A 14466-nucleotide genomic window follows, 5' to 3' on the forward strand; every position below is an offset into this window, starting at 1 on the left:
ATATTTGCGTTTTAATGGCTTTCTTTGTAAATCTAATGTGAACTTCTCTTGGTAAGCTATTTCTCATTGCATATCTTGTGAAAACTCGATAAACCTCATCTATTCCATCCATCATCTTCTCTTGAGTTATTTCCAAAGCTTCAGCCAGTATTTCTATCATTATCTCAGCTAGGTTTTGTCCTTTTTCTTCCTCTACGTTTTGAAATCTGATAGAATTCTGATCTATCCATCTCCCATCTCAACATACCATTTTTATCTTGTTCAACCACCATTAATCTATTATCAATATCTCCAATCTTCTTATCTCTTTGTTTATCTTCTTCTTCAATTTTTTGGGATCTCTCATCATACTTCAACATCATTTGTTGGATGTTCTCTACTTTTTCATCGGTTTTCCCTATTCTTTGTTCAGTGCTCTGAGTTCTTTGTTCAATGTTCTTTGCTCTTTGTTCAGTGTTCTCTGTTCTTTGTTCAATGTTTTCTATTCTGTTTTCAATATTCTCTGACCTTGCTTGTATATTTTGAATTCCTTGCATAATCATCTGCAGAGTCACTTTTTCTTGTTCTTTTTCTTGCTTTAACATTGTCTGTATTGAACGTTGTCCTCCAGATGGTGGAGAGGAAGAAGTAGAAGTTAAAGAGCCAGGAGCTGTAAATTTCCTACTCATTTTTGGCAATTCAAAATATTCAGGTTCTTCTGAACCTTAATCCAATTGTAAAACCAATTGTAGTTCAAAATAAAAATAGTAAAAAAAAGAAGACCAGTAATAATAATAAAAAAAGGAAAAAGAAGAGAAAAAAAGAGAACAAAATTTCTTCAGGTTCTTGTATACCTTAATCCAATCAAAAATAAGATAAAGAAAAAGAGCTTAAAAAAAGAAAAAAAGGAAAAATCCTTCAGGTTCTTCAAACACCTTAATCCAACTGAAAGGTCTCAAATAGAAAAAAAATGCATAAAAATAAACCAAAAAAGTAGATGAAAAAGAACAAAAATACCGGAAAAGGGAAAAAAAGGCTTTTGAGGCTTTCCCTTTAAAATAAAAAGCAAACATAGAGGTTGGACTTCCAAAAAAAAGAGAGAAAAACAAAGGTAAACTCCAGCAAAGCCAGAAACCCAAACAGTTATTACAAAGAAGGAGATTTAAAAAAAATGCAATAAAGCTGGTGAGGAGGGATAGCACAACTTAGGAAAAGTACAAAGGGCACACTGCACTTTATTTAATTATCCAAGGCTCTTATTACAGCTCTCTTCTCCAAAAGCTTAGCACCTTTTTTCCCTCTACATTTCAACACCAGACTTCAGCTGTTGATAGAAACCCAGAAGAGCACCTGCAATAATACTCTCTCATGCTCTTCCCTCTATCTTATCAAATAGCAATGTCCTTGAAAAAGAGTCTCAGTTCTTTCTTTCTCAGCTTTGTCTGGTTGCAGGAAAAAGAATATTTTCAAGCCTCTAGTTGGCAGTGTTACAAGGTTTCTTTGCTCTCACTTTCCCCTTCCTTTTCCGAGCAGAATATAATGGGAGTTGGTAAAAAGAAAAAAAGTATATTTTTTAGAAAAATGAATTAACTAAAGGGAGCCTCTAGCCTAAAATATTACAAAATCAAAAAGGAAAAGAAAAAAATTAATAGATATGAACAAAAAAACCAGTCCAGTTTCAAAATACAAGATCGTATATAATAAATCCAGCAATGAGAAAAACAAAACATTACTTTGACAGTTCTGTTTAAAATCGCCGCTTAATCACTTCTGTCAAAACTTTTACAGATTCTTTTCTTTCCCTTAGGGTGTCCTTTCAGATCTTAGAGTAAAAAAACACCAAACCGGCACACTTTCTCTTTCTGCTCTCTTCCGTTTCAGAGCTGTCCCAACTTCAGCAGCTTTAATGGCTGCCTCTTTGCCGCTGGCAAGAAGAGCTTCTCCTGGATCTACCAGGGAGTTTGCGGTATCCCTGGGATCAGCAGAATGCGCTCTTCACTTTCACCATCTCTTCAGGATGGTTTAGGTCCAGTTGGATCGTCCAGGAGCAAAGATATTGGCAGCGATCTCAGACCCCCAAGATCGCATGCCATATCATCACGATGCCAGCTCCAACCTCTCTAAGTTATAATTTTTCATTATTATCTTATTTCAATATATTATTTTTGTTATTTTTATATCAATCAAATTCTACGTCATTCCTTTTCCTACAAATATAATGTTAATATTTATATTTATTACACAATCTTATATAAATTGATCAATCATACACATATTTATGTTAGATTGTATTCTTCAATTATTTAATTATTCCATATAACATATTCAAAATTACTCTCATTGAAATTCTAAATTCCCTTGTTATTAATTCACCTTGTAATGTAAAAATTCTATTCTCTTAATCCCCCTTTCTCTAATTGCTAGCCTTTTTTTTAATCCATCATCTCTCACTCGCAATAAAGCTTGGATTATTCATTTCTTAGCTGGTCTCCCATATTCCTGTCTTGGATCTTTACCAAGATCTTTACCTCTAAATGCTTTTTTGGCCCATCCTCTTAGATATTTCTCCCTTCTCTACCCAGTTCGATTGTTTCATTTTCAAGTTATCTATTTTTGCCCCTGTCTTTCTCCCAAAGGAAGTTCCCTCCAATTCCAATTGTTGTTTAACTTCACTTAAAATACCTTTGGTTTATATCATCAATCATTATCATTTTTATTTTTATCTGCATCTTATTATTTATTTATTTTTATTTGTTGTTTTGTCTGTTGTATTTTTCCAACAGCTCTTTCGATTAACTCCTCTTTCTGGACATCCTGTTTTTTCTTATCACTTGTGTCCTAATTTCCATGCTCTGTATTTTATTCAAGATCTCCTCACATCTTCTTGTCAAAGTATCCTTCATATCCTGAATTTCCAACACAATTTCTTCCCAAATTCCACTCATCTTTGTTTTGTTACTTTTATTTCTTTTTGTCCAATAATCCAACAATCTTTTATTCAAGCCAAAGTCACTTCTCAAACAAAGAGTTCAATATCCAATGTCCAGGAGTCTTTGTATCCCCAAGCTTCCGTCACCCATGTGCTTACTACCTTTCCTTATTATCCCGTGATTGTGCCCAGTTCTGTGATTACCCACCACCATGGCCATGCTCTCCAAATGTCAGCCACCGTTCATCTCTCCTTCAGTCTTGGATTCAGTAGCTGCCACCCATTCCTAGACTGCTGCAAACCCCCTGTCACCTCCTGATGATATCATCCTAGTTTCTCCATAGTCAGTGTGACCAGCAGCTGGCTGTCAGGACCCAGCTTCCGTCTGAAGCCCTCTCCATGTGATGTTGGACCATCGTGGGGTTGTGGAGCATCAATGGGCCTCAGAGCAGTTTCAGGTCATAAAGTGTCCCTCTCTATAGGTGGCTGGGGCAGCAATGAGGTAAATAGCAGCTCCTCCCACTGCCCGACATCATTGTTGGGCTCTGGGATCTGTTGCGGCCTCTCTTGAAAGAGTGCCATTGGGCCAACCAAATCAGCATGAACTAATTGCAATATTTTGTTTGTCATTCATGCACTTTTCTTACTTATAGGATACACTTTGGATTTTGACTCCCTACAAACAACACAATCTAAATATGCATTAGAGTTTTCATGTCTCCATACACATGGAGCAGTTCTGTGTCAGCTCCGGCTGGGTCAGGGGCTGCTTCCCTTGCTGTTCTAGCTGGGAGAGCGAGAGTGTCTTTCCTGGCACAGCAAAATTTAGCCTGCAAGTCCCCCTCCCTTCTCTCTGCCACATGGAGCTATTTCCCAATGGGAGGGGGACTTGCAAGCTTTTTGCTGTGCCAGGAAAGCAGCTGCTGACACAGCCTGAGCCAACATGAGCCTCTCCGCATGTTCTCCTGCTGCTCTTGCTGGGAGAGCGACAGAGGAAAAGAGGAGGCGAAGCCCTGGCTGTCACGTGGGAGGGGACCACGAAGAGACACATCACATGCCTCTGTTGCCCTCACAGCCACTACTTTTTTGCTCTCATCTTCTTGGCTTCTTCTATGGGTTGCTCTTAAACTCGATCATGAAAAGCCTGCAAGTCCCTCTCCTATTGGGAAATGGCTCCAGGCAGCAGAGAGAAACAGGATTCAACCTGGCTGCTTCTCTACCACCCAGAGCTGTTTCCTGATGGGTGGGGGACTTGCAAGCTTTTCACTGAAGCTTGCAAGTCCAGCCAAGAAAGACTGTCGCTCTCTCAGCAAGAGCAGCTGGAAAACACATGGAGAGGTTTATGTCGGCTCTGGCTGGGTCAGCGGTTGCTTCTCTACCCTGTTGCTCCAGCTGGGAGAGCAAGATAATATTTCCCTGCACAGCGAAAAGTTTACAAGTACCCCTCCCATTGGGAAATGGCTCCAGGCAGCAGAGAGAGACAGGATTCAACTTGGCTGCTTCTCTGCCACCCGGAGCCATTTCTCAATGGGAGGGGGACTTGCAAGCTTTTCAAGATCGAGTTTAAGAGCACCCCATGGAAGAAGCCAAGAAGCTGAGAGCAAAAATAGTGGCTGCGAGGGCAACGGGAGTGTGACGTGTCCCTCCGTGGTCCCCTCCCACATGACAGACAGCTCTTTTCCTCAGAGGCGCGGTGTCTGCCTCCCTTCATACTCCTTGCGAAGGGACAGGCCACTGCCACCACTACTTTTGCTCTCAGCTTCTTGCTTCTTCCATGGGGTGCTCTTAAACTCGATCTTGAAGAGCTAGAAGATGTTTTGTTCGATCACTGCCAAACTTGTACTAGCCAAGACAGCTGCAACAGAAGCAGGAAACGTGCACTAACTCCAATATCTCTTTTGGAGCCAAGACAGCTGCAACAGAAGCAGGAAAAGTGCACTAATTCCAATATCTCTTTTGGAGCCTGGGCGTCACCCTGCAGCTGCACATGCACTCTCTTCTGTCTCACCAAGCCACCCAGGGTTTCTTGGATAGTTAGCAGGCAGACGGGGGGGGCGCACCCGCTTGCTTCATCCGGGGTGGCTTTTGCTTTTCCAGGCTCCTTTCTCCCCCATGAAGAAAATGCTGAAGCAGAAGTGAACTGATCAATAAGTACGATGATCAGGGATTTAGATATTTTCTATTCTAGGTGAATATATATTATATAATCCCTTTGAATGATCTGGAAATACTTCTTACTTTTCAATAACGTTTGGAATCTCAAGTGACAGTGCTGGAAAAGAATGCAACTGCACAATTACACCTAGTGACAACTACTTCTAAGCTAGAAGATTTAGCAGGAATCACCTATTCCTTAATTACATATTGACTGACTCTGCAATATCAGTGCTGCATTTGAATCTCCAGAAATTTAACTAAAATACAGCAATTAAATTGTTAGGTGTGTTATAAAATTTACAGTGATTGTCAAAAACAATTTCAGTTGTTAATCTTTAAATGATTTCAAGGCTATCTGAAGAACTATCTCAATATGAGCCAGTCTGAAGGCTAAGATCAGGAGACAACCTAAAGATACCTCCCCTTTATGGGATTCATTTGTTCAAAATACAAACAGATTTTGGGATAACCTTGCTCTGTTTCATTAGCTCTTCATGTATCCCTGCATCTCTGAATAATTTAAACACTTTCTGTACTAGATATCTTCTTCTGCTTTGATAATAATAAGACAGTCTTTATCAATACAAGATGAAATATGACAAAATTCTGGAAAGCAGATGTATGGTTATAGGGATGATGACAGTACTAGAGGTACTACATTGATTAGAATAGGTTTGGTTCTGATGGCTATTGTATATGTATTTGATTTGATTGTTTGATTTGATTTGTCAATCGCTTACAAGATAATAGATATGTTATAAACATGAGTAAGAATACAGGAAATAGGTATGAATAAATGGGGACAATAGGACAGGGACGGTAGGCACGATTGTGCACTTATGCACACCCCTTAGGAATGGGGTGAGGTCAAGAGTGGATAGTTTAAGGTTAAAGGAGTGGTGGTTAGAGGATGTAACAACAGAATCAAGTAATGCATTCCAGGCATTGACCACTCTGTTGCTGAAGTCATACTTTCCGCAATCAAGTTTAGAGCGGTTAACATTGAGTTTGTATCTGTTGTGTGCTCTTGTATTGTTGAAGCTGAAGTAGTCATTGACTGGAAGGACATTGTAGCAGATAATTTTGTGTTCTACACTTAAGTCCAACTGTAGGCGGCATAATTCAAGGTTGTCCAAGTACAAAATTTCAAGCCTGTTGATATAAGGCAGTGGTGGCTAACCTTTTTCAGCACCCGTACTGAAAATTGGTTGAAGTGTCTCTGGTTGTGTGGCAGCCATTTTGGCTGCCTCTTCCTGGTGTGGCACAGAGGGTAAAGAAAGCCTAGAGGGGAGTGTGTTCTCCCCTGGAACCTCACAGGAGGCTTTCTCTTCACCACCCCTCCAGGACGGTTTTGGCTTCTTTCAGAGCCCACAAGCAAGAAGAAGCCAGCACAGGGATGGAGAGCTCCATTCCCTTGTGACTGTCGCCGTGATGTCACTTCCGGTTTTCCCTACATCCAGTTTTGATCACCACGGTATAAAAAGATGTTGAGACTCTAGAAAAAGTGCAGAGAAGACCAACCAGGAAGATTAGGGGACTGGAGACTTAAAACATGAAGAATGGTTACAGGAACTGGGCATGGCTAGTCTAGTGAAGAGAAGGACCAGGGGAGACATGATAGAGGTCTTCCAATATGATAGCAGTGTTCCAATATTTGAGGGGTTGTGACAGAGAGGAAGGGGTCAAGCTATTTTCCAAAGCACCTGAAGGCAAGACAAGGAATAATGGATGGAAACTGATCAAGGAGAGATTCAACCTGGAAATAAGGAGAAATTTTCTGACAGTGAGATCAATCAACCAATGGAACAGCTTGCTTTCAGAAGTGATGGGAGCTTCATCACTTGAGACTTTCAAGAAGAAATTCGAATGCCATTTGCCAGAAATGGTGTAGGGTCTCCTGCTTAGGTGGGGGATTGGATTAAATGACCTAACAAGGTCCCTTCCAAATCTGTTAATCTGTATGTTGGCATTCCAAGTAACAACCTCAAAACTCAAAGACTCCTAGACTGTCATCTTCTCAAATATCCATTTTATTAGAGATGTCATATTGGCATATCCATTCAGCCCCTTGGGAAAATGGCTTCCAAGCTGATGTATTCTTTGCAGACCCTACACTATTTCTGACAAATGGCAATCCAATCTCTTATTGAAAGCTTCTAGTAATGAAGCTCTCACAAAAATCCTGGTGATTTGTATTCATCAAGATCAGACAGATGGAGAGGGCAGAGCTGATGTCGCGGCAGTACAACGAAAATATCTAGGGTCTCCTAGGGAGGACGTTGATATCCTGAAAGCTGGTGGTCCCTTGGACCTAAATCATCTTGGTGAGATGACTGAGGAGAGGACACTCTGCTGATCCCAGGGATACTGCAATATCCCTGGTAGATTGAGAGATAGTCTCTCCAGCTGACTTGAAAGGAAAGCAGTCATTGCGAAGTGCTACAAGGCTGGGACAGACTTCAGTTGAAAGAGAGAAAGTGAAAGCATGATCAACTGGGTGAGAATTTCTATTTACTGATTAACTGAAGAAAAGAGCCCCCTGGAAAAGAAAAGGGTGAAAAGAAAGCCAACTTTTAAAAGGGCGAGTGGTAATAAATCCCCTCCCTCAGAACAAAGCAGCGAGGAGAGCGGTTAATGGCACTAAATAGCAGAGGAAGCCATAAAACACAGAGTTAAAAGATAAACCTTTATTTTCTGCAATTATTTTTGACTGGACTGGACTAACTGAACTAATTGAAGGAAATAAGAGAATTAGGCTACATCAATTTGGAACTGATTTTTGTTTTTCTTCTCTGACTTTTTAAACCTTTAAACTGTTTAAATTGCCTTTTTCTATCTTTTAAAAAAATTACTCAGACTTTTAGGGAACCTCAATTATTTAAATCAAAGAAAAATGGTGTAACAATGCCATCTATTGGAGGGGAAAATTGGAAAGAGGTGAAAAGGGGGATATTTTTTTAAACTGGCCTTGAATACAAGAGAAGTCAAAACAAGATATAATAAGATAGATAAGATAAAAGATAAGATAAGATAAGATAAAAACAAGATAGAGAGCTACAGTGAGAACTTATATTATAAACAGTGTAGCTCTTGGACAAGAGAAACAAAGAAGAAATAAAGAAGCAAAGCAGAGGCCCCTTTCACTGAACTGTTTTCTTTCCTTTTTATCTTCCCCCACCTGTTTAAACTATTTAGATAGAGTGGCTAATAGCACTGTTAATATAAATGCTTTGATTTTTGTACTTCCTTTCTAGTGGATATTATTAAGAAATTTTTGTTTTGTTTCCTATTTTACTCGAAACTATTTTTACCATTTTTATTATTTCTCCTTTTTCTCTTTTCTGGTATTGGACTTATTTTTTACTCCTTGTGGATTTTGGACTATCTTTCTTTTTCTGGAATATAATTAGAATTTTTTTTCTATTTTCTCCTTTCCTTTTTCATTGGAACTATTGAACTTGGATTTTTCCTTTTTTATTTTTAGGGGCTTCTTTACTTTTTTGAAGTTAATTTTCTGTTGCTTTTCTTGCTCCTAGTTATTTTTCTCTTTTATTTTAATTGCACTGTCTCCTTAAGGTGGATTAAGGTATATAAAAGAACCTGAAGGGGGAAAAATTTTTCTCTTTCCCTTTTTGTCTCCTCCCCTTGAGCTTGGGGAAGACTTGATGGATTATAAACTGGAAAGATAACAACCTAACGATGAAGAAAACAGTAGCATCTGCACCAACCTCAGCCTCATTATCAGCAGCATCTCTGCACATGCACTCTCTTCTGTCTCACCAAGCCACCCAGGGTTTCTTGGACAGTTAGCATTGTTGATAGTTATTATTCATAACTACTCTCATAAATGTTTCCATGTGCATATCCTTGTTACTCAAGGGTTATTCTGTACATATCATAACATTGGTTATGGGCCCAGAGAGATATTGAGAATCAGTGTGAATGTACAGTTTCATATTCAGACAGCTGATTGCGGTGTATTGTTAAACTACCAATGGCACAAGAACAGTCAACCAGTATATCCCAGATAACCTGGTTGGAAGGAACAAATTATGTTTCCTGGTCTATGAAGTGCAGCCTACTTCTGCGTAAGGGTGGATTATGGACTGTAGTTAATAGTCCACCGGATGTAACAGCTTGGGTCCCATTGAATGATGAAGATAAAAAGAAAAAAGCTGACTTTAACCGGGATAATAAAAAGGCTCTTAGTATAATTGGACTGATACTGAGTGATCAGCAGCTAGTCCATATTCGTGGTGAAGAATCTGTTGCTAGATGTTGGGACATTTTGAAGAGGATTTATGTTCGAGATAGTGTGGGTGCACACATACACCTTACACATAAATTGTTTAGAGCCCGTTTTATAAAAGATGGCAATATGTTAGCTCATTTGGAGTTTATGAAAAGGACTTTACAAGAGCTACAAGACTTTACAAGAGCTACAAGAAAAGGAGCTGATTTTCTCAGAGTTGCATCAAGTTTACATCATTCTTTCTTCTTTGAATGAAACTTACGATGATTATGTGTCTTCACTGGAAGTTTTAAACAGAGATGAACTGACACTGACTGGCATAACTGGAAGACTGTTAGAAGAGTCAAGAAGGCAAGATAGAAATCAACTGAGAGAAAGACAACCACAGGAAGAAAAACTGTCGTCAACTGCCTATATTGTTAGGAAATATTTTTCTTGTGGGGCTAAAGGTCATATAGCCAGATACTGTAAAAAGGGTAAGAAACAGAATGCTATTAATATAGAGAGAGCTTATAAAGAAGTTAGTTTAGCCATATCAAGTACAACTACAACTGTAAACCATGATATATGGGTAGTTGACAGTGGAGCATCGCAGTGTATAACTAAAAGTAAAGAGAGGTTTGTTAACAGGAAAAAGAGTAAAAGCAGCATGTATCATTAGCTAATAGATGGAAATAGAGAGCATCTGGAGAAGGTACTGCATATTGTTCATGTATTAATGAATGTTTACCAATGTTATATGTACCTAGACTGATATTTAACTTGTGATCTGTAAGAGCAATGGTAAAAGCAGGATTTGTTGTAACCTTTCAGGGAGATAAATGTTTAAGTGAAAAACAGGGTAAAAGCATTACTGCAAGATAAGATAATGGTTGTTTATTATACATGATAATCCATTAATTAATGCTAACTCAGTTTATAAGAATAAAAAGCCTCATGATGAATGTATTCATCTGCTCCATAGACGTATGGGACATATAAATTTCAAAATGCTAAAGAAAACTGTTGAGTTATCTAATGGTATAAAATTAAAACCTTGTACAAAGTATTTAAATTGCAATGCTTGCAATCAAGAAAAAAGCAAAGTAACTCCTGCAAGTAGGGTAAATGGATTCAAAACCAGTGAACCATTAGAGGTCATTTTTGCTGATATTATTGGACCTAAGAAACCTAGTTTAGGTGGAGCCTGTTATATATTAAGTATAATTTATCATTTTTCCAGATATGGTTTCTGTTATTTAATGAAAAGGAAGTTAGAAACATACCAGCATTTTGTAAACTGGCTAAAATTTGCTGAAAGGAAAAAGAAACAGAAAGTTATTAGCTTAGTAACTGTCAGCCTTCAAGATTTTCTTCCTTTGCTTTGCATCTTTCAGCTGTCATAAGTAACGGGGGGTGGAGGGGGGACATGATTATGGGAAGCGAGCTGGAGGTTTTTACAAAACAGAACTGTATCAGTTGTGGGGGGAAGTTTCTTGCTTAGGCTTCTATCCTATGCTATGCGCAGCCTCAACTCTTTATCATAATATGTCAAGGTCAACAGACAGAGGCCTCATCACCACCTGGAGATGCCCACATGATGCTATACACAACTTTTAATCAGATGAGCCAATTGAACTATTGGGGGTGGGAATGTTGCCATCACTTTGTATATGTGATTTCTGCACTCGTTTTCTCAGATTCAGAATTCTTTTGTTGCTACCACTTGACTTCCAGTAAAAGATATCTTTTCTCTAATTAATGGAGTCTAAGGATTTTGAATGGAGCACCATCTGACAGTAGCAGATAATGGTACTGAATTTACCAATAGAAAATTTGAAGCCATGTTACAGAAAACTGGCATTGAACATAAGCATTCTGCTCCTTATAGACCACAACATAACTCATATATTAAACGTAGAGGACAAACATTACAAGCTATGGCTAGGACTATGATTTTGGATTCTGGTTTATCATAGAAACTTTGGGCAGAAGCAATAATGTGTGCTAACCATGTTTTGAATAACGTAGTGAATTCAACGACTGGTGAATTACCATTTACTCGTTGGAATGGAAAAAAGCCAAATCTCAGTTATTTACATACATTTGGAACCTGCTGAGGTAATTCCCCGTTAGGAGAATGAGTGCACACACGGAGATGTAGTTGGAGTGGTGAGGAATAACACACAACCAGCACACAGATACACTGTATAGTAAAATGTAGGTTTTTACTTCCAGTAAACGGTTAAGTAAAGTCCAACAAGCAATCCAAGTCATTCACAGTTAAAGCAGTCAGTTTTCAGTCCAGGAATAATCCAATAATAAAGTCCAGTATCATAAAAGACTCACACCAAATCCAAGAATAACAATGATCAGCAACAGTCAATAGGGAAATGCAGGAATGGCAACACTCTCAGCAACAACAGAACAGAACAACCCAGGTTTCTGGCTCCATCTTATGGCTATTTGAGGAACCACACCCAATTACAATTTTAGCATTCCCTTAAAGAGACAGTATTAAAATGTCTATCCTGGTTTATACATTTTCAAACCCAACTGTTAGGTGACTTACATTCCTAACATTCTCCCCTTTGGGTAGGACAATATATACAACCTTGCATTTTAAGTCCATAATCTTCACAGCAAGCTTTACAGAGCCTTGGGCTTTTTAAAAATGATCTGCGATATTATTTTCTGACATACAGTATTCCAGCTTAATCATCTTACTTTGTACACATTGTCTCACATTTAAATATCTTAAATCTGTGTGTTTTGATCTTGTCTTTACAGCAAGATTGGAAACCATCTGTATTGCTGATTGGTTGTCTTCATAAACAACAATAGAATCTGTTAAATCAATTCCCATATCAATCAATAGTTGTTAATAATAAACTAAATCTGTACATAATAAAGACAAACATGAGAATTCAGCCTCCATTGTTGACAAACTTCGATGTTTCTGTCGAATAGATTTCCATCCAATCAACACCTTTCCTAATAATACTACAGTACCTGATGTAGAATTATGTGTATTTATGTGTGTAGCAAAACTTGCATCGGCATATGCAGTTAGACTTAGTTCATCCTTAGGCTCCAAATATAATGCATAATGCATCGTTTGTTTCAGATATCTTAACACATGCTTAGCAGCTTTCCAGTGCCTTTCAGTTGTCTCAGCATAAAACCTCACTAAATGGTTAACACTGTATGCTATATCTGGCCTCAACTAATTACTGAGATAAGACAAACTACCAATCAAGGACTGATAAATGTTCTTATCAAAAACAGGAGTTTGAACATCACTATTGCTAAACTCCTGGCTCATCAGTGTTTTAGCCGGTTTACAAAGTTCCATTTTAAAATTCTTTAGTAACTGGTTAATTTTATCTGCCTGTGAGATTTTGTATCCTCCCCTAGTTTTATCTATATTTAAACCAAGATATTGTTTAATTTCACCTAGCTGTTTTATCTTAAATTTTTTCTCTAACAGTGATATTATTTCAGTAGCTTCTTGTTCAGTTTTGGTGATTAATGCTATGTCATCAGTAAACAATAGCAACAATGAAATTATACCATTACTTTCTTTTTTAAACAAACATGGATCAGCCATGCCAGCTACAAAACCTATCTTAGTTTCCTATTTCTTAACTATACACTGGTTCCACTCATATCCTGATTTCTTCAAGCCATAAAGACTCTTTTTCAATCTCTAGCAATCAGTTGAATTATCATTTTTGATACCGAAAGCTTTCTTTAAATATATAGTGTGTTGCAACGGTGCATGCAGATATGCCGTCTCTACATCTAAATGATTTATAATGTATTTCTCTTTAGCTGCCCACACTAATGCTGCCCTTAATGTATTAGCCTTCAGACTAGGTGCAAACACCTCATCATAGTCATTTGCTGTCTGATTGAACCCTTGTGCTACTAACCTGGCTTTACGGGTAACAGTCCCATCCACACCTGTCTTCAGTTTATAAATCCATTTACATCCTATGGCATGTTTATCAGATGGTAATTTAACATTTTTGTATACCTCCAACTTTTTAAATGATTCCAGTTCCTTATCCATTGCTTCCTGCCAAGCAGCCTGATCCTTAGCAGGATACAGTTTTAATTCATTATAGTTATTTGGAACTGTGTTCACTTGGCATACAACACTAGCCTGATATCTATCAGGTGGTCGTGTTAGACGGGTTGAACGTCTTGGTAATGCAGGGCTTACTGGTGGACTTTCCTGATCTACCTGCTCCTGTTCTCCCTCCTCCTGTGCCTGTTCTACTACTTCCTCCTGTGCCTGTTCTTCTATCTCCTCCTGTGCCTGTTCTTCCTCTTTTATGGCTATTGGTGGTTTACTTAATTCATCTTTAGGGACTATTTTGGTGTCAATAATAATATCATTGCTGGATTCCTGTTCCAGTTTATTCCACCCACTGTGCTCAAGAAATTTAGCGCTAGCGCTACATTAAACATGAGCTGTGCCTTGATCCCAGAATTTAAACGATCTATGGTTGGCCTCGTAACCTACAAAAAATAATTTATTAGCTCTATGTTGCCCTTTCAGTCTTACTTGTGAGGGAATATGCACCCATGCTGGTAAGTTAAATTTGGTTTTCTGCCATACCAACGGGTGAATGGCAATTCACCAGTTGTTGGTTAACTACATTGTTTAACACATGGTTACTACACATTATGGCTTCACCCCACAGTGTTTCAGGCAAACCTGAATCAGATAACATAGTGCGAGCCATGGCTTGTAACGTTTGCCCTCTCATTCTACAAATGAGTTATGTTGTGATCTGTAAGGTGCAGAATGTTTATGCTTAACACCAGCCAATTTCAGCATAGTTTGGAATCTCTTGTTAATAAACTCAATCCTGTTATCAGTAAGTAAAGTAATTACTTTACTCCTCGTTTTTCTCTCAGCAAATCTTAGCCAGTTAAAGAAATGTTGGAATGTTTCTGTTTTGTTTTTCATGAGATAGCAGAATCCATACCGTGAGTATCCATTATACTCAAAACATAGCAGGCACCTCCCAAACTAGGTTTCTTAGGACCAATTATGTCAGCAAACACAACCTCTAAAGGTTTTTTGGTTTTAAGCCCATTAAGTCTGTTTGCTGGAGTAACCTTACTTTTCTCCTGACTACAGGCATTATAGTTTAAG

At 38.3% G+C, this 14466-nt stretch overlaps 1 protein-coding gene across 7 annotated transcripts in view; it reads left to right on the forward strand.

Annotated features, from left to right (window-relative positions):
* Positions 1–14466, forward strand: part of SLC44A2 (solute carrier family 44 member 2 (CTL2 blood group)) — a 235826-nt gene that overhangs the window by 143618 nt on the left and 77742 nt on the right. The gene's annotated exons all lie outside the window — the stretch shown is intronic.

Source organism: Pseudonaja textilis, chromosome 2, assembly GCF_049901715.1.
Source record: "Pseudonaja textilis isolate UNSWEBS1 chromosome 2, rPseTex1.2, whole genome shotgun sequence".
NCBI classification, from domain to species: domain Eukaryota; kingdom Metazoa; phylum Chordata; class Lepidosauria; order Squamata; family Elapidae; genus Pseudonaja; species Pseudonaja textilis.